Source organism: Grampus griseus (assembly GCF_964374135.1).
Source record: "Grampus griseus genome assembly, chromosome: 10".
NCBI classification, from domain to species: domain Eukaryota; kingdom Metazoa; phylum Chordata; class Mammalia; order Artiodactyla; family Delphinidae; genus Grampus; species Grampus griseus.
In genome coordinates, this window is record NC_139004.1 from 13,309,036 (window position 1) to 13,329,122 (window position 20,087).

Consider the following 20,087-nt stretch of genomic DNA (forward strand, 5'->3'; position numbering starts at 1 on the left):
GTTTCTGTCACTCCAAAACTCCCCTGTGCCACTTTGTAAGTCCCACCCCAGCCCTCACCCTCAATCCCTGACTTCTATTGATGTGGTTTTTGTCCCATATAGTTTTCCCTTTACCAGAATGTCATATAAACGGAATCGTATAGTATACAGTCTCGTATAGTATACAAGCATAGCATGTTTAGATGTATCCCTCTTGTTAGGTGTATCAGTCGTTTTTTCCTTCTATTGCTCAGTAGTATTTCATTACATAGATAGACCACAGTTTGTTTATCCATTCTGCAGTTGAGGAACATTTGGGTTATTTCCAGATTTTGGCAATTAATGAATAAAGCCAATATAAACATTCATACATAGGTGTTTGTGTAAACTTAAGTTTTTGTTTCACTTGGGTGAATCTCTAGGAGAAGGAATGATGGGTCATATTGTAAGTATATGTTTAACTGTATAAGAAGTCACGTTTCTTTCTAAATGCCTGTGCCATTTTGCTTTCCCGTGACCAATGTATGCGAGTTCTAGTTGCTCCACCTCCTTGCGGGGACTTGGTATTGTAAGTTTTTTATTTTTATTATTTTAGCCCTTTAAATGAGAAGTGTTTCATTGTAGTTTTAGTTTACATTTTCTTAATGGCTGATATTGAAAACCTTTACCTGTGTTTATTTACATAGGCATTTTTGAGAAATACACACGCACTCACACACTAAATCATGATTATATTCAGTGCCACAGTGGGAAGGATTTGTAGTAGCTGGAGGTGAGAAAAGACTTTTACATTTTACACCCTACTCTTTATATACTAGTTAAATTTTGTCAAGAGCATGTTTATTTGAAATTTTTCTAAACAAGTTAATTTTTAAAAATTTCTCTTCTTTATATAAAACTATCACTGTGTCTTATTAACCCGTTAATGGGGCTTTACATGTAAATTACAAAGATATTTTTCTCCTATATCCTACTGGATGGCCAAATGCTGTACTGTCCAAAGCAGCAGCCACTAGCTCATGTGGCTATTGAGCCCTTTTAATGTGTCCAGTGAGGAGCTGAATTGTTCACTTTAATTAGTAAAAATTATAATAGCCACCTGTGTCTAGTGGCTACCATATTAGACAGAACAACTCTAGAACACTTGTTGCTAGAAATCTGTTTCATCTTCATTCTTTCCCTGTCTGATTGCTGTTTTAGTTTTTCAGCCCTCGCTGAAGGGTGACTGATAAAGATGATTCCTGGAAGTGGTAGTGGAGACTTCTGCTCTGGGAGATGAAGCGAGTGGGGAGGGGGAGGGGAGCACACCTGAACTTTTAAAAGCACACTTAGATGAACACCTTCATCATCACAGAAAGTTCTTCTGGGCAGCACTGCTCTCTAGAGGGTTGCTGAAGTTGTTTGAACATGACAGGTTTGAACTAACGTGCAAAATGAAATTTGCTGTCTGCTTACTTCCAAAGCCAGGAACTGGAAGAGTTATTGAACTGTACTGGCTTCCTGTCTTAAAATACACAGAGCAAATGCTACAATGAATCAGCCATCCTCAAGCAGGCTCAAAACACAGCCTGGTCATCATTGCTCCAGATACCAGGGCAAGATGAGATCTGGGACCTTGGCACTGGGGCTGGATTTTATGTGGATAGTTGAAAAACTATCTACAGAATGTACTCTTACATAATGAATAAGCTTCCCTCACTGATAAATGCCAATTTTCCAGTGGACCATGGAAAATTGGCTATTTTTTGCTACTCAGTGGGAGGCTGTGGCGCTCTTACTTGTGCTTTAAAGAACCCTGGAAAATGCAAATCTATGTCAGCATTTGCTCCAGTTTGCCACCAGCTCTCTGTCTTTGGGTGGGTGGGAGGACAAAAATCTCTCAATGGACATTTGAAATCAGAGCAAAATAAATGAAAAGCTCATGACACTGGTGTTCTTAGTAAGGTTTTTTTTTTTTTTTTTTTTTTTTGCGGTACGCAGGCCTCTCACTGTTGTGGCCTCTCCCGTTGTGGAGCACAGGCTCTGGACACGCAGGCTCAGCGGCCGTGGCTCACGGGCCCAGCCACTCTGCGGCATGTGGGATCTTCCCGGGCCAGGGCACGAACCCGTGTCCCCTGAATCGGCAGGCAGACTCTCAACCACTGCGCCACCAGGGAAGCCCTCTTAGTAAGGTTTATTCAGGTTCTGGTTAGACATGATCAAGGAGGTGTTGACTAAACATTTCAGCTGCACAGCTACTTCCTGACATCAGTTGTTTTTAGATTACAAGAGGGTTATGATTATAGTTACTTTTCTTTGCAATCTTTTTTAATGACCACATCAGACTTCAAGAAGAATTCCCAAATACAGGAAAAATCAGACACTAGAATCTTTTCTGAGTTATAGTAGTTAGACTAAAGAAAAATAGTTATTCGATTTTAAAATGAGTTTTCATGACACTAAAAGAATTTGATCATGTAGTTGAAAATCTAAATACAAGAAAATACATAAAACAAGAAAAGTTCAAGTACGTGTAATGATTGTAGAAGGCTTCTCAAACATGTTTGAGTGGCAGCACACAACTATTCAGACTTTTCTGTACTTTTTAAAAACTGTGAGCAGGTTGGTCTTATTTTACAGATCTCTTTGGCACTTTTTATGAGGTCGTAGTAAATCATTCGAGACTTGTCTGAAGATCAAGTTTTGTTGAATGAAGAATGAATTTTCATTGCTACATCTGTGAGAAGTAAGAAATTCATCACTTTTTTTTCTGAAATCAACTTAGAGTTAAGCCCCACATCTTCTCCTTCTTCCTCATCATGTCAGAAACTGGAACTATAAACTATACTCCATCTGTGCTGTAGAATCCTCCCCCTTCCTGTCTGTCACCCTCTCCCCACAGGCATTTGCAGAGGTTACATTGATTTTACTTCATCCACTATTATTTCATCACCACTGGGAGAAATTCACAAGATTATAGATACTTAGGCAAAAATGCAGAATTTCACCCATTAATGCTTTTATTATCCTTAAAAAATCGAAAATATAGCCCTTCTAGACTCTTTCCATTTAAATTCAGGACTACTTTCAGGGAGACCTGCCACATGGTCATGGGTGGTGGACGTGGAGCTTTTTATCCCAGGCATTGGTTCCACGTCCCCAAGACACCCACAGCCCAGCCAGCCAACCCTGGCACCACGGGCTGGTCCTAGTTCTGGCTTTGTCCGTTCTCTCTGCCCTGTACAGAGCCCCATGCCTTTCCTGCTACCTCTTCCAGGCCTCCCTCCATCCTCCATGCATGCACTGCCAGATGGATCTACGAGCATCTTCGCCTTTCTCCTCTCTGTCACACACCTCCAGTGTCTCCAGCTTCCAACCCTATTGATTCTTGAAAAGTAGAAGCATGGACAAAGAGCCAGCACTGAGCAAGGCCGCAGCTCCTCAGTCAGAGCCTCCTCCCTTCCTCCCACCACTGGTCCACTATTCACTATTAACAGGTTCAGCAGGACCCAGAGAATTTCTAAAATGGCAGAAAGTGAACAAAGTTATATTCTCTCTATATCATATAAAACCTGGTGGCCAGTGGTCCATGTGAGATATTCAAAAGGCCAGTTATGCAAAAGCTAAAAGAATAATAACAACAAAAAGCTGAGTCTTTACTGTAGCTTCAGGGAGCACTGGTGGATGCAGGCAGAGGTACACCACCAGAAGCCCCGATGGTATAAGCAGAAGTGTGCATGTTGACTGTCTTTCCTTAAATCAGGAGTTTCCCTCTGTGTGATCAAGTTCTTGTGTTGGCAGCTGAGAAAGCCACTGACAGCTGGGGAGTTATTTTCTCCTTTGGTCACAAGATGATGGAGATAATCTAGGGTGGGAAGTGTGGGGGAGAGAAGGAGGAGACAAATGCTGGCTCCTCTGACCAGAATTGGTAAGAAGGCTCATAGATCTTCCTTTCATGTAGATCAGACTCCTAAATAACTCCTGAGTCTACCCCTTACATTTGCTGAGAAGCAACCGGATCACATCAGCAAAACTCTTGAGGTGTCGTAAAGAAGGATCAAGGTTTTAAATCAGCCTCTTTTTCTTGTCTTTTCTTTTCTGTTTTTGGATCATTACAAAGTACTTAATCTGGATTGTGTTGTTTCCAAAAAATGGAGGAATCCACAAAACTCAATAGAATACTATTTTCCAAGTGTGAGATCTAGCCGGGAAAATTATTTGAAGTTAATCCTTCCTGTTTTGTTGATGACTCTTGACCTAAAACAGGCAGAAACTTGGATAATTAGAGTTGTCCATTGTAAAATGTTTTTAGATGCCCTGACTAGGAATATACCTGATTAGACGGAGTTATTGTTTTGGAATTTTCCACTTGCTGTCTTAGTGATTCCATGAAATTGCAGGTCAACCCACTTTTTATTTCATATGTATTAAACATACTCTGTATTTAATACATGCTAAGTATTTAATATATATGTACAACATTAAATTCATAATAGACCACTGATTGTTATATTTACTGTTTAAAATTATTTTGAACAATGAAAGTTTCTTCTAGACAATGCATATTTTCTAGGTTGTTCTCTAACTGAACGTTATGTGTCAAACATTCAGTTCAACCAACATCAGTTGAGAGCCTTCTGTGCGCCAGGTGGGTGGTGGATGGATATTGTGGCATTTCCATCACTTAAAAGAGCGTTGTTAATTCTGGGTAAATTCTAGGTAGACTTCTCCACATCCTTCAGTCTTTCCTTCTTCCCCACCATTAGCTGTTACATCTTACAGCAATATTATATATTACTTTTGCTGTGATCAAATGAGACAGGCAAGTGTGTTCCCCTTAATAAACATAATCTTAGTTTTTAAACTGAAATCTAATTCTCTATTTTAGCTATACATTTTGACTTCGCTTTTAACTTACAGCGACAAAGTATATCACATAGAAAACATGAAAAGAAATGAAAGAACATACAAATACTAGTGTGTCATGTTAGGATGAAATGATTATTTTTGTTCTATATTTTCATTATTGTTTGTTTGTTTGTTTTGCCCGTACCACATGGCTTGTGGGATCTTAGATCCCTGAGCAGGGATTAAGCCTGGGCCCACGGCAGTGAAAGCACCGAGTTTTAACCACTGGACTGCCAGGGAATTCCCTATTTTCATTAGTTTTAAGATATTCCATTCAAATGAAAGATAAATAAGTTTGCCTTATTACTAATAAACCCTTGTCTAACCATTGGTTTCAGGCAACTCAGCTTCTCGAGCCTTCTTTACACTCAGAAGAATTAAATACCGAGTTGGCCCTTTTCTCTATACTCTTTCTGGATTCATATTGATACCACTAGGTCTCTTAAATTCTCTTGGATAATCTTTCTCCCTTAGACTGTCTCCAAACTTTGAATCTGGCTGTTATTAATTCTGTTTTTATTAATATGGCTGATTATTATAATTATTGGTTAATTTTAACTAATTATAATTAATCCTATTACTTCTCATTAATTTTGTTTTCAAAGTCATCTTATTTCTTCCCAATAATTAGAATTTTAAAAATATATATTAAACACCATGGGCAATGGTTTTATTTTCTGTACTATTTCAGACACACTTGTCTCTTTCTCTGAGCTCTGACTTTAAATCTGGATTTGTTTCAGTAAGCAAACCAATGGAAACTACTTACCATTGATTGCATGTCATGTTCTCCTTGGTTAGGGCCACTGTGTACAGCTGGGCAGGTGTCCCTGGCACAAGGGCACCTGGCCAACAGGTGAATGGAGGCTCTTTGTCAACATATGCCAAGAGGAAGAGACTATGGAAACTGATGAATTCATAAAAGTGCTAACAAAAGATCAAGATAAAAAAAATAAATTACATGGGACTGAGTGAACTGATGAGGATGATAATAATTTTTGTGACTTTCTGTTTGAATAAAAAAGAAAGACTATGGGCAGCACTTTCTTTAGCGTTACATAATGACATAAAGTAAATTTGGACTATGTATGGTCCTGCCTTGAGGCATTTAAATATAGACAGGGGAGACTTGGAAAACAGAAAACGGGGGAAAAATTTAAGAGTAATTTCTTTATATTGATATTTTAATGAATAAACAGTATATTTATTCAAATTCCAAGGGATTCAATGACAGAAGAGATAAATGTGGACTGGAGTATTTAGGTATAGCTCCAACAAATCAGTGGAATATAAAAAGAATCCTTAGGTTTAAGACCAGCAGTCTTATCTATTTCTAATGACATAAAATTTTCATGCAGGGACAGTCTTATCCACAAAGTGGATTATTAGAGACATGCCCGGTGGCCTGAGTGGTGTCCACTAGCCCTTGTCATCTTCTCAAATGCCTCTGAACCTTACCCCATCCCCCCCCTCGGTGCCTGGGATTAGTGAATTATTCCTTTGAGTTAAAGTATGACCATCACAAGATGCCCTTTAAAAAGAGAAGATATTCCCAAAAGATTGAACATACCAAACATGATCTGCCTGGATAATTCTGTTCAGCAAGGCTGATCGCACCTCTGTTCTGAAGAACCAAAGCCTCTGTTCACCTGAGCCTGAGATTCTGTCTTTGCGGAGGGACTTGGAAAGAAAAAGCAGGAAGGAACCAGTTCTCTGTTTTGCACTTCCATAAAATCATTGATATCTCGGTCAATATTTCGACATAGATGACTCCAAAAAAATAAGATAAAAGCTGTGGATCATCTCCTCAAATAAATGCACAAAGCCTAAAACATAACACACGATTCATGGAACTCACAGACTCCTGAAGCCTGTCTAGGGATCTCAGGTTAAGAATTCACTGAACAAATAAAAACTGTCATTTTTAGTGTCTGCAGTGCTAGGGAACCTGGCATTGCTCACCTTTGCTTTCTTCCCTTTACAGTTCATCCACTCACCTTCCGTGCTCATCTTTCCCAACCCCCCACCCCCACTCCCATTTGTGGGTGGACTGAATTATCAAAATAATGACTGAGAATCCTCACCTTGGGAAAAAGAGGGCTGTGTGCTGCTACCTCCAATTTGTTTCCATGTGCCAGAACTATGTAACCAAGAACAAGGTGTAGCCAAAGGAGGCTGGGCCCATGTGCGGTGGTGGAGGAGAAGTGGGCAGTGGAGGTGGTGTTGCAAAGGTTATATGATGTGGCCCGCTCTGCCGTACTTTGTAGCTGTCCCATCCAGTGAAAGCTCAGTATAATTCCTCCACATCAGGGACAATCAGACCACAAAGTGTAGTCATCAAAGAATCCTCTCTCTTATAGATGCTGGGTCAGGACATACGGAAGTAAATCAGATAGAAATCTTTACTAAGGACCTTCACATGACAAAAGTTTGGAATATTTTAAATTTGTTTTTAGAGTCTTTGACTTCTCGAGCACAAGCTTCCAATGAAGAGGAAGAGGGTCAGGATGCAAGAGCTGAGCTACCCCGGTTCCCTCTTTAAGAAGAAAGAATATAAAGGCCTCATTCACATGGTAAGTGCTCAGTAAGTTTTATCTATGATTATTATGCTCTGTTTGCTGAGTGTGGTATTCTCAGCATCCACAATGTGTGTATCAACTGCTGATAAAATTACCATTGATAACTTCCCACTTGGGAATTATTGAAATGAAATGCCAACTCTCATGGGACATTGGTAACGTGTTCTTCAAAACTTTAACTCCTGAGAAGGCATGTTTGTGGAGGCATGTCATCATTCTCCTTTCCTCCTCATTGGCTGGGAAAAGCTCCCAAAAAAGGACACTGTGTTCATTGGCTGTTGCTGGTATGGTCTCTTACTGGAAAAGGTGAAAGGGGATTCAGGTAAAACAGCAAGGGGACTATAGTCTGGTCTCACTATCTCAGCAGTCATGAGGGTAGAATACGCTTCACAGAGACCTGGGGCCCTAGCATAACTTCATTTAGGGCACAACTGAGAATCCAGGGACCCATTCTCTCTCCTTGCACCTCTTTGAGAAGCATGAACACTGCTTAGGAAGTGGGTATATTTGCATTCGTTTGTTTCCATCCAATACATCCCTTTGGGGGAGAATTCTTCAGCAAGCCAGCTCAGAGATGGTTAGCCGCCTGCATGTCAGACTGCTCCACAGGTGCCCTTGAACCTCAGGAGCAGATTCTGGGAGAGGATCATGGAAGTCTGGATTTCACTTGATTCTTGTAGAAGCTTTATAGACTGTGAATTTCAAGGTCCTGAGTCACCTACTCTGTGTTGAGATCCTAGCAAAGCCCCTTCATATAAAATTGTCAATTTAAAAGTTTTACACTATATAAAGAAAGGCAGAACAGCACAACCATTCCAAAGATGGCCCCCCCTCTCCCCCATGTGTCTATTGTGTTACCAGCTTTCTGGTACAGCCTGGCTGGTGGCAACTGGAATGTTATCCAGAGGGACAAAATCAATGGGGAGGAGTCGTCTCAGATGCAATGTAGAGGACCAAGGTGGAATAAGACGAGAATACTCTTAGTTTTGGCAACGAAGGGGTCATTAGTTCAAATTAAGTGTAAGGAAAAGGTATAGAAGTTAACATAGCACCAGCCTCCTTGTACAACAGATAATGAGATAGTCTGTTAAGGAGAAAGGCAAGGGTTTGGGTGGGAATATCAAGATCAGAAAAGATTTAGAAGAGCCCAGCATCTGTCCACTTCTTTCCAACTCCACCACCTTCAGAACTAATCCTGTAAAAGAAAAATGTATCAATAAATATGTACTCAATGACTTTCCTCTGTGTCAGCCTGCAGAAAATAGCCTTGAACCTTTAAACAGACATTATCTTTGCTTTCTTGGAACTTTCAGGTCTAGTTGGAAAATATGGACAATAAATGTTAGAGAGTTGTGAGAAAGAAGAGTTCACTGGCGGGGGTAGCCCTATTGGGCATGCGTCACATAGCAGACGGGTGCTGTGTGAGATGGAATTAGTTAAGAGAAGAATTCAGGCACCGGCTTAAGACTCAAGAGGCTTAAGACCCTCCAAACTAGTGAATTATTTCTTAGAGAATTTCCCTGTCTCCTATCTTTTTCCAATCCTAGACAACATCACCAAATTAACTGTTGTTATCATGATTCTGCTTCAAAACTGTCAACAATCCCCCAGTGCCTGCCCCTTAGGGTTCAAACAACTTAGGCTAACCTCCATCTGCTGGGACCTATCCTTTCTTCCCAGATCTGGGTCACACAGCTCTCCATTCCAGCAAAGCTCACCCACTGTCCTTCATTCATGTCCCATCCTTTATCACCTCTCCATCTTTATCCCTGCTGTCCTTTCATCTTGAGTGCCCTTCCCCCACTGCCCATTCTTATTGTCATTTCTGCTTGAAGACTCAACTCTTACTTCCACCAGGATGCATTCTCTGGTCCCCAGCACTAGAAGCAACCTGCCTCTTCTGCACATCCACAAACTTTGTTCATATTTCTCTTAGGACATGTTTTATATAGTCTTTCTTACACTGTAGTTATTTTTATACTCTCTTCATCATCTTACTATCTTATAAACCTAAGGGGAGGATTTGTGCCTCATTCACCTTTATACTCCATAATACTTTATACTCCAGTGCAAAATACACTTAGCTGAAAGAAATGCTCTATTAATGATTGCTGAAGTTAATGCTAGAGAAAAATAAGTCATGTTAGACTGGATGCTTGAAAGTTTCCTTTGAACCTGTAAAAATTGGTTCTTAAGGATATATTATTTTTGGCATCCCTGGAACATAAATGTATATATATAATTTCATTCATTCATTCATTCTTCAGTATAAATGTATTAATTACCTACCAAATGCAAGACATGTGCATGATAGGGACAGCACTGGCCCTGGATATTTGCAGTGTATGCATTCATTTAGCAGTGTTATCAATGACATAAGCAATGTCATTTTGTTTCCCTTTTTTCCAGACAAAGGGGAGCAAAGAGGCACTCCTTATCACCACTGTTGGACAAGAGCAATGTGTGATAGGAAAAACCTTCATTCAAGTTGTGACCTGTGGTTTTAGAATAAGCCTTGTAATGCACAGAACCAAATTACATGCAATTTAAACACTGACAGAGAATATTGGCTTTTTAGATACCCATCCTAGTGTTTGTTTGGAAATACTGCTTTAAGAAGTATCGATTACACCCACCCCTTCTCTCTTCTCTGTAATTATTTTCCTAGCATTCATTCAATGAAGAGCTTTAAGTCTACTTTTTCAGATGGAAATAAACTAATGAAAATTGAAAATCAGTGTTTTCCTTCTAACAGTGTTAACAAAAAAGTAAAAAATCTCCAATTTTGTAATTACAGTCAACTTATAAATAGGAATGGCCACAAATACGCACAATAAAAATAATTGGTTTAGGGTACATTTATTTTTAAACAATTAGGCAATTTTTTAAAAAGATGTATGTAAAGTGCATTTTAAAATATATTTTTAAAATGTCGTTACAAAATATGAGTGCATCTCAGCTTGATGTCTAGCTAAAGCGTTGCTTGTCCACCTCCCTCTCCAGCCAGGACCTTTATCCCTATCCTGGGGTTGGGGAACACACAGGCCCGTCTCTTGCTTCTTAAGGACCCATCATTTCTCTGCACAAGTGTTTGAGGATCCAATCTGTGGCTCTTTCAGCCAGGAGCCTCCCGGATCTTTCCAGACTTCTTTGCAATGCCGCCTGATGCAGCGAATTCATTTCTTTCAGAGCCTGCCGCCCTCTGCCTTCCTCATCTCCCTCTCTTTTCTCCCACGGCCCATCTGCCCCTCCTTTCCTCCATTCCCCTCTCCGCTCCCCTTTATTTCCACTCCCCACCCGCAGAGCTTGGCTCTCCTCCCTTCCTCCCTCTCCCTCTCTCTCCCCCTCGGCTTGTCTGTATTTGGAGCTCCCGGAAGCCGCCGGCCACTCTCCCCAGGAGCGGCGTGACTGACACCGACTCCTACTCAGGGGGGAGGAGGAGGGGAGGAGGGCAGGCGGGAGGAGGGCGCGAGGGGCCGAGCAACGGATCGGCATCGCCCAGGACCAGACCGCAGGACCCCCAAACAGGTAATCCGGAGCAGCCGGGCCGGGAGGGGCCGGCGGGCAGGTGCGGGGGGCGCTCCGCGGCCGCGCTCGGAAGTTGCGCTCAATGGGTGGGGTGAAGAGGGGCCGGGGCGGGCGGCGCGCGAGGAATAAAGACCGGGCTGGTGCCTGAGGGGCCAGGATGTCGGGGACGCGGGCGAACGCGGGGCCTGGGTGCCGGGGACCCGGGCGCGGGCGTGCGGGCGCGGGCGGGCGCTCCATCTGGGTCAGCGCAGCGGCGCTCCCTGCCCCCGCCGCCTGCCGCGGCGCGCGCTGGCCTGCCCAGAAGGCGGTGCGGCCGCGGAGCGGGCTTGGGGCTGGACGGATGGCCAAGGCCTTGCGGCCACGCTCCAGGCTGGTCTAACTTTGGGGCTTCTCGCCAGTTTGGCTCTGAGCCTCAGAGGGGTGCAGGGTCGTTGGGGGTAGGGCTGTCATCGGACTGAATTTGACCCTAGCCAGGAAGTGCTGGAAAGGAACGGACCTGGCTTCTCTGCAGAAACTGACTTGAGGCCATGAGTCACTTTAAAAAAATGCGAAGGCCACTGAGGCATTGAGGGACAGCTCCGAAGAGGTCACCTCACAGCTGGGTCTCTGTCTCCTTTGGGTAGAGGGTTGTTTGTGGAAGTAGCCTCGGTGTCATCACTTTGGGGACTAATAATCACATATGCAAACGGCCTTGCCTTCATTGCCATCAGAGTGGTATCCGGCAACACAGATAGGTTTGCAAGTTTCAGCGATATTTGAATTGGTGCGTTCTCTAAAATGAGTGAATATGGGTGACTACATTTAGTGTATTGAACTAGGATTAGGTCCAAACGGCCAAAGCGGAGATGAACACAGCAAAAAGGATCAAGAAGCTTTGATTATGTGGTCATGGGAATGCAGAAGTTACGGGACTTAAACCACCAAAGTTTACCAGAATTGTTTGCAGAGTACTATTTCTTTACTGCTTATATAAGACTTCTTTTTTATTTAAGGAACATAGCTTAGAATTCTTGGTAAAATATCTAAGACCCCTTAATGTAAGATTCAACTGTGGAGTGATCTTTGGGGAAATTGTTCTTATAGTTACTAGAGTCTAATTAGACTGTAAGCCTCTTGAGGGCAAGGATGGGGTTTTGGGTAGTTTTTACTGCACCAAGAAGTATTTGACTCACAGCATGCAATGAGCAGGCAATAAAAGTTTGTTAAAATGATTTACCCAATAGTTTGAGTGTGGCTGGATCGTGACTTTTTGAAGATACCACATTATTTTACAAGGAAAGACTACTCTACAATTCCCAAATGTAAAAATCCTTAATAAAATTAGAATCGAAGTACTATATAAATATTTATTAAAGTTAAAGAGAAAAAATTGAGAAATCAAGAGGGTGACTGTCAAGGTGGTCTTGGCTAGTAGGAAATAGATTTTTTGCTACTCATTGTAGAAGTGAGAAGTAATTTAACTTGTTGATACAGTAAGGTTTGGCAAACTTTTTGAGTAAAAGGCTGGATAGTAAACTTGTAGGTTTTCTTGGCTATGTGGTCTCTTTAGTAACTTCTCATCTGTGCTGTTGTAGCTTAAAAGCAGCCATAGACAATACCTAAAGGAATGGTGTGGCTGTATTTCACTTTATTCATGGACACTGAAATTTGAAGTTCGTATAATTTTCACCAGTAATGAAGTAGTCTTCTTTTTTTTCAGGCATTAAAAAATGTAAAATTCATTTTTAGCTTGGGAGAGGAGGGGGAGACACAAAAACAGGAGGGGAAAGGGGGCAGGTTTGTCCTGTTGTTAGTAGTTTGCTACTCCCCCCTACCATGTGGTAGAGTTTGGAGAGGAACCTTTTGAGAGAATTAATGGGCCAGATTCTCCGGGTGCCTAAGTCATACCCAGGCATTAAGTTAATGCCTTCAAGAGTAGCATTAACTTATTTTGAGCATTACAGCATTTTGTTTTGTGTTAAATATTTCCTAACAGACATCTTTATGCATGAGGTTTTATTTATTAACGTCTTTATTGGAGTATATTTGCTTCACAATGGTGTGTTAGTTTCTGCTTTATAACAAAATGAATCAGTTATACATATACACATGTTCCCATTTCTCTTCCCTCCTGCATCTCCCTCCCTCCCACCCTCCTTATCCCACCCCTCTAGGCGGTCACAAACCACCTAGCTGATCTCCCTGTGCTACGTGGCTACTTCCTACTAGCTATCCACTTTACGCTTGGTAGTGTATATATGTCCATGCCACTCTCTCACCTTGTCACAGCCTACCCCTCCCCGTATCCTCAAGTCCATGCTCTAGTAGGTCTGTGTCTTTATTCCTGTCTTACCCCTAGGTTCTTCATGACCTTTTTTTTCTTAGATTCCATATATATGTGTTAGCATATGGTATTTGTTTTTCTCTTTCTGACTTACTTCACTCTGTATGACAGACTCTAGGTCCATCCACCTCACCACAAATAACTCAATTTCATTTCTTTTTATGGCTGAGTAATATTCCATTGTATATATGTGCCACATCTTCTTTATCCATTCATCTGTTGATGGACACTTAGGTTGCTTCCATGTCCTGGCTATTGTAAATAGAGCTGCAGTGAACATTGTGGTACATGACTCTTTTTGAATTGTGGTTTTCTCAGGGTATATGCCCAGTAGTGGGATTGCTGGGTCGTATGGTAGTTCTATTTGTAGTTTTTTAAGGAACCTCCATACTGTTCTCCATAGTGGCTGTATCAATTTACATTCCCACCAACAGTGCAAGAGGGTTGCCTTTTCTCCACAACCTCTCCAGCATTTATTGTTTGTAGGTTTTTTGATGATGGCCATTCTGACCGGTGTGAGATGGTATCTCATTGTAGTTTTGATTTGCATTTCTCTAATGATTAATGATATTGAGCATTCTTTCATGTGTTTGTTGGCAATCTGTGTATCTTCTTTGGAGAAATGTCTATTTAGGTCTTCTGCCCATTTTTGCATTGGGTTTTTTGTTTTTTTGATACTGAGCTGCATGAGCTGCTTGTAAATTTTGGAGATTAATCCGTTGTCCGTTGCTTCATATGCAAATATTTTCTCCCATTCTGAGGGTTGTCTTTTTGTCTTGTTTATGGTTTCCTTGGCTGTGCAAAAGCTTTGAAGTTTCATTAGGTCCCATTTGTCTATTTTTGTTTTTATTTCCATTTCTCTAGGAGGTGGGTCAAAAAGGATCTTGCTGTGATTTATGTCATAGAGTGTTCTGCCTATGTTTTCCTCTAAGAGTTTGATAGTGTCTGGCCTTACATTTAGGTCTTTAATCCATTTTGAGTTTATTTTTGTGTATGGTGTTAGGGAATGTTCTAATTTCATACTTTTACATGTACCTGTCCAGTTTTCCCAGCACCACTTATTGAAGAGGCTGTCTTTTCTCCACTGTATATTCTTGCCTCCTTTATCAAAGATAAGGTGACCATATGTGCGTGGGTTTATCTCTGAGCTTTCTATCGTGTTCCATTGATCTATATTTCTGTTTTTGTGCCAGTACCATACTCTCTTGATTACTGTAGCTTTGTAATACAGTCTAAAGTCAGGGAGCCTGATTCCTCCAGCTCCATTTTTCATTCTCAAGATTGCTTTGGCTGTTCAGGGTCTTTTGTGTTTCCATACAAATTGTGAACTTTTTTGTTCTAGTTCTGTGAAAAATGCCAGTGGTAGTTTGACAGGGATTGCATTGAATCTGTAGATTGCTTTGGGTAGTAGAGTCATTTTCACAGTGTTGATTCTTCCAATCCAAGAACATGGTATATCTCTCCATCTATTTGTATCATCTTTAATTTCTTTCATCAGTGTCTTATAATTTTCTGCATATGGGTCTTTTGTCTCCTTATGTAGGTTTATTCCTAAATATTTTATTCTTTTTGTTGCAGTGGTAAATGGGAGTGTTTTCTTAATTTCACTTTCAGATTTTTCATCATTAGTGTATAAGAATGCCAGAGATTTCTGTGCATTAATTTTGTATCCTGCTACTTTACCAAATTCATCAATTAGCTCTAGTAGTTTTCTGGTAGCATGTTTAGGATTCTGTATGTATAGTATCATGTCATCTGTGAACAGTGACAGCTTTACTTCTTTTCCGATTGGGATACCGTTTATTTCTTTTTCTTCTCTGATTGCCGTGGCTGGAACTTCCAAAACTGTGTTGAATAAGAATGGTGACAGTGGGCAACCTTGTCTTGTTCCTGATCTTAGTGGAAATGGTTTCAGTTTTTAACCATTGAGGACGATGTTGGCTTTGGGTTTGTCATATATGGCCTTTATTATGTTGAGGAAAGTTCCCTCTATGCCTACTTTCTGGAGGGTTTTTATCATAAGTGGGTGTTGAATTTTGTCGAAAGCTTTCTCTGCATCTATTGAGATGATCATATGGTTTTTCTCCTTAAATTTGTTAATATGGTGTATCACGTTGATTGATTTGCATATATTGAAGAATCCTTGCATTCCTGGAATAAACCCCACTTGATCATGGTGTATGATCCATTTAATGTGCTGTTGGATTCTGTTTGCTAGTATTTTGTTGAGGATTTTTGCATCTATGTTCATCAGTGATACTGGCCTGTAGTTCTCTTTCTTTGTGACATCTTTGTCTGGTTTTGGTATCAGGATGATGCTAACCTTGTAGAATGAGTTTGGGAGTGTTCCTCCCTCTGCTATATTTTGGAAGAGTTTGAGAAAAATAGGTGTTAGCTCTTCTCTAAATGTTTGATAGAATTCACCTGTGAAGCCATCTGGTCCTGGACTTTTGTTTGTTGGAAGATTTTTAATCACAGTTTCAATTTCAGTGCTTGTGATTGGTCTGTTCACATTTTCTATTTTTTCCTGGTTCAGTCTCGGCAGGCTGTGTATTTCTAAGAATTTGTCCATTTCTTCCAGGTTGTCCATTTTATTGGCATAGAGTTGCTTTTAGTAATCTCTGATGATCTTTTGTATTTCTACAGTGTCAGCTGTTACTTCTCCTTTCTCATTTCTAATTCTATTGATTTGAGTCTTCTCCCATTTTTTCTTGATGAGTCTGGCTAATGGTTTATCAAATTTGTTTATCTTCTTAAAGAACCAGCTTTTAGTTTTATTGATTTTTGCTATCATTTCCTTCGTTTCTTTTTCATTTATTTCTGATCTGATCTCTAGGATTTCTTTCCTTCTGCTAACTTTGGGTGTTTTTGTTCTTCTTTCTCTAATTGCTTTAGGTGCAAAGTTAGGTTGTTTATTTGAGATGTTTCCTGTTTCTCAAGGTAGGATTGTATTGCTATAAACTTCCCTCTTAGAACTGCTTTTGCTGCATCCCGTAGGTTTGGGGTCGTCGTGTCTCCATTGTCATTTGTTTCTAGGTATTTTTTAATTTCCTCTTTGATTTCTTCAGTGATCACTTCATTATTAAGTAGTGTATTGTTTAGCCTCCATGTATTTGTATTTTTTACAGATCTTTTCCTGTAATTGATATATGGTCTCATAGCGTTGTGGTCAGGAAAGATACTTGATACGATTTCAATTTTCTTAAATTTACCAAGGCTAGATTTGTGACCCAAGATATGATCTATCCTGGAGAATGTTCCATGAGCACTTGAGAAAAATGTGTATTCTGTTGTTTTTTGGATGGAATGTCCTATAAATATCAATTAAGTCCATCTTGTTTAATATATCATTTAAAGCTTGTGTTTCCTTTTTTATTTTCATTTTGGATGATCTGTCCATTGGTGAAAGTGGGGTGTTAAAGTCCCCTACTATGATTGTGTTACTGTCGATTTCCTCTTTTATGGCTGTTAGTATTTGCCTTATGTATTGAGGTGGTCCTATGTTGGGTGCATAAATATTTACAATTGTTGTATCTTCTTCTTGAATTGATCCCTTGATCATTATGTAGTGTCCTTCTTTTTCTCTTGTAATAGTCTTTACTTTAAAGTCTGTTTTGTCTGATACGAGAATTGCTACTCCAGCTTTCTTCTGATTGCCATTTGCATGGAATTTCTTTTTCCATCCCCTGACTTTCAGTCTGTATGCGTCCCTAGGTCTGAAGTGGGTATCTTGTAGACAGCATATATACCAGTCTTGTTTTTGTATCCATTCAGCCAGTCTGTGTCTTTTGGTGGGAGCGTTTAATCCATTTACATTTAAGGTAATTATCGATATGTATGTTCCTATTCCCATTTTCTTAATTGTTTTGGGTTTGTTATTGTAAGTCTTTTCCTTCTCTTGTGTTTCTTGCCTAGAGAAGTTCCTTTAGCATTTGTTGTAAAGCTGGTTTGGTGGTGCTGAACTCTCTCAGCTTTTGCTTGTCTGTAAAGGTTTTAATTTCTCCATCAAATCTGAATGAGATCCTTGCTGGGTAGAGTAATCTTGGTTGTAGGTTTTTCTCCTTCATCACTTTAAATATGTCCTGCCACTCCCTTCTGGCTTGCGGAGTTTCTGCTGAAAGATCAGCTGTTAACCTTATGGGGATTCCTTTGTGTGTTATTTGTTGTTTTTCCCTTGCTGCTTTTAATTTGTTTTCTTTGTATTTAATTTTTGATAGTTTGATTAATATGTGTCTTGGTGTGTTTCTCCTTGGATTTATCCTGTATGGGACTCTCTGTGCTTTTTGGACTTGATTAACTATTTCCTTTCCCATATTAGGGAAGTTTTCAACTATAATCTCTTCAAATGTTTTCTCAATCCCTTTCTTTTTCTCTTCTTCTTCTTCTTGGACCCATATAATTCGAATGTTGGTGCATTTAATGTTGTCCCAGAGGTCTCTGAGAGTGTCCTCAGTTCTTTTCGTTCTTTTTTCTTTATTCTGCTCTGCAGTAGTTATTTCCACTATTTTATCTTCCAGGTCACTTATCTGTTCTTCTGCCTCAGTTATTCTGCTATTTATCCCTTCTAGAGTATTTTTAATTTCATTTATTGTGTTGTTCATCATTGCTTGTTTCCTCTTTAGTTCTTCTAGGTCCTTGTTAAATGTTTCTTGCATTTTCTCTATTCTATTTCCAGATTTTGGATCATCTTTACTATCATTATTCTGAATTCTTTTTCAGGTAGACTGCCTATTTCCTGTTCATTTGTTAGGTCTGGTGGGTTTTTGCCTTGCTCCTTCATGTGCTGTGTGTTTTTCTGTCTTTTCATTTTGCTTATCTTACTGTCTTTAGCGTCTCCTTTTTGCAGGCTGCACGTTCGTGGTTCCCGTTGATTCTGGTGTCTGTCCCCAGTGGCTAAGGTTGGTTCAGTGGGTTGTGTAGGTTTCCTGGTGGAGTGGGCTAGTGCCTGTGTTCTGGTGGACGAGGCGGGTGGATATTGTCTTTCTGGTGGGCAGGTCCACGTCTGGTGGTGTGTTTTGGGGTGTCTGTGGCCTTATTATGATTTTAGGCAGCCTCTCTGCTAATGGGTGAGGTTGTGTTCCTGTCTTGCTAGTTGTTTGGCATAGGGTGTGCAGCACTGTAGCTTGCTGTCGTTGAGTGAAGCTAGGTCTTGGTGTTGAGATGGAGATCTCTGGGAGATTTTCGCCATTTGATATTATGTGGAGCTGGGAGGTCTCTTGTGGACCAGTGTCCTGAAGTTGGCTCTCCCACCTCAGTGGCACAGCCCTGATGCCTGGCTGGAGCGCCAAGAGTCTGTCCGACACACAGCTCAGATGTGTAGCACAGGGAACTCTACTCAGTACTCTGTAATGACCTACAAAGGAACAGGATAAGAATTCTCTTCAGAAACCCTGCTAGTGTTGGAGGGTCTCCTGCAGAGGTGGGGGGCAGCTCAGGCTCACCATGAAGACAAGGACACTGGCAGCACGAGGTTTTATTTTTAATTCATCAATTATGTAATATACATAAGAATAATTTGCTAAGTTTATGTAAGCTATAAACGTTATATTCAGTGACCATCTGTAACCCTGTCACAACTTTAAAAACTAGGGCATAAGAACTAGATAATTGTGAAAAGGTAACCCACAGAATGCGAGAAAATATTTAAAAGTCCTATATCTGGTAAGGAACTTGTATCCAAAATATATGAAGAGTTCTTACAACTCAACAACAAAAAGATAAATAACCCAATATAAAAATGGTCAAGATATCTGAATGGCTATTTCTCCTAAGAGGATATACAAATGGCCAATAAGCATATGAAAAGATGTTCAGTATCATTATTCATCAGAGAAATGCAAATCAAAACTACAGTGAGATACCACTTCACACCCACTAGGATGGCTAGAATCAAAAAGTCAGTTAATAAGTGTTGGTGAGGATGTGAAGGAATTGGAACCCTTATACATTGCTGGTGGGAATATCATCTGGTGCAGCTGCTTTGGAAAACAATTTGGCACTTCCTCAAAAGTTAAACAGATTTACCATATGATACAACAGTTTCACTCTAAGTATATATATCCAAGAGAAATGAAAGCATATGTCCACACAAAAACTATTCACAGATGTTTATATCGACAACACTCATAACAACCAAAAGGTAGAAACAACCCAAATGTCCATCAACTGATGAATGGATAAATATAATATGGTATATCCATTCAATGGGATATTATTTGGCCATAAAAAGAATGAAATACTGATACATGCTACAACAAGTATGTACCTTGAAGACATTATTCTAAGTTAGTCACAAAAGACCACACACTGTATGATTTTCTGTTCATATGGAAATATTCAGACCAGGGCAATGAATAGAGACAGAAAGTAGATTAGTGGTTTCTTAGGGATGGGGGTTGATGTGAGGGGTGGGTGGTAATAGTTAAAGGGTATAGCGTTTCTTTTTGAGCTGACAAAATGAACTAAAATTAACTGGTGATGGTTTTGAACATCATCATATTGTACACTTCAAATGGGTGAATTGTATCATATGTGAGTTGTATCTCAATAAAGCCATTAAAGAAAATAAACAGAAGGCTAGAAAAAAAGAACTAGATTGTTACCTATACTGTTGTATCTTTCTTTATGCCCTTCTCCTATGCCATTCCTTGTGCCCCTCCCAACCCTGGATTTTGTGTTAGCCATTACCCGATTTTATTGTAAAATAGTTTTATGACATATGTAAGTATTCCTACATAATTTTGTTTACCTTTGCTTGTTTTTTTGATTTATAAAAAGGGTATATATAGCCT

At 40.2% G+C, this 20,087-nt stretch overlaps 1 protein-coding gene across 1 annotated transcript in view; it reads left to right on the forward strand.

Moving 5' to 3' along the window:
- The first annotated feature begins 10,859 nt into the window (after window positions 1-10,859).
- The window catches only part of CAP2 (cyclase associated actin cytoskeleton regulatory protein 2), a 137,779-nt gene continuing 128,551 nt past the window's right edge, over window positions 10,860-20,087 (forward strand). The window contains exon 1 of the mRNA XM_082662616.1: window positions 10,860-10,973. The gene's annotated coding sequence lies outside the window, so the exon portion shown is untranslated. The remainder of the gene's footprint in view (window positions 10,974-20,087) is intronic.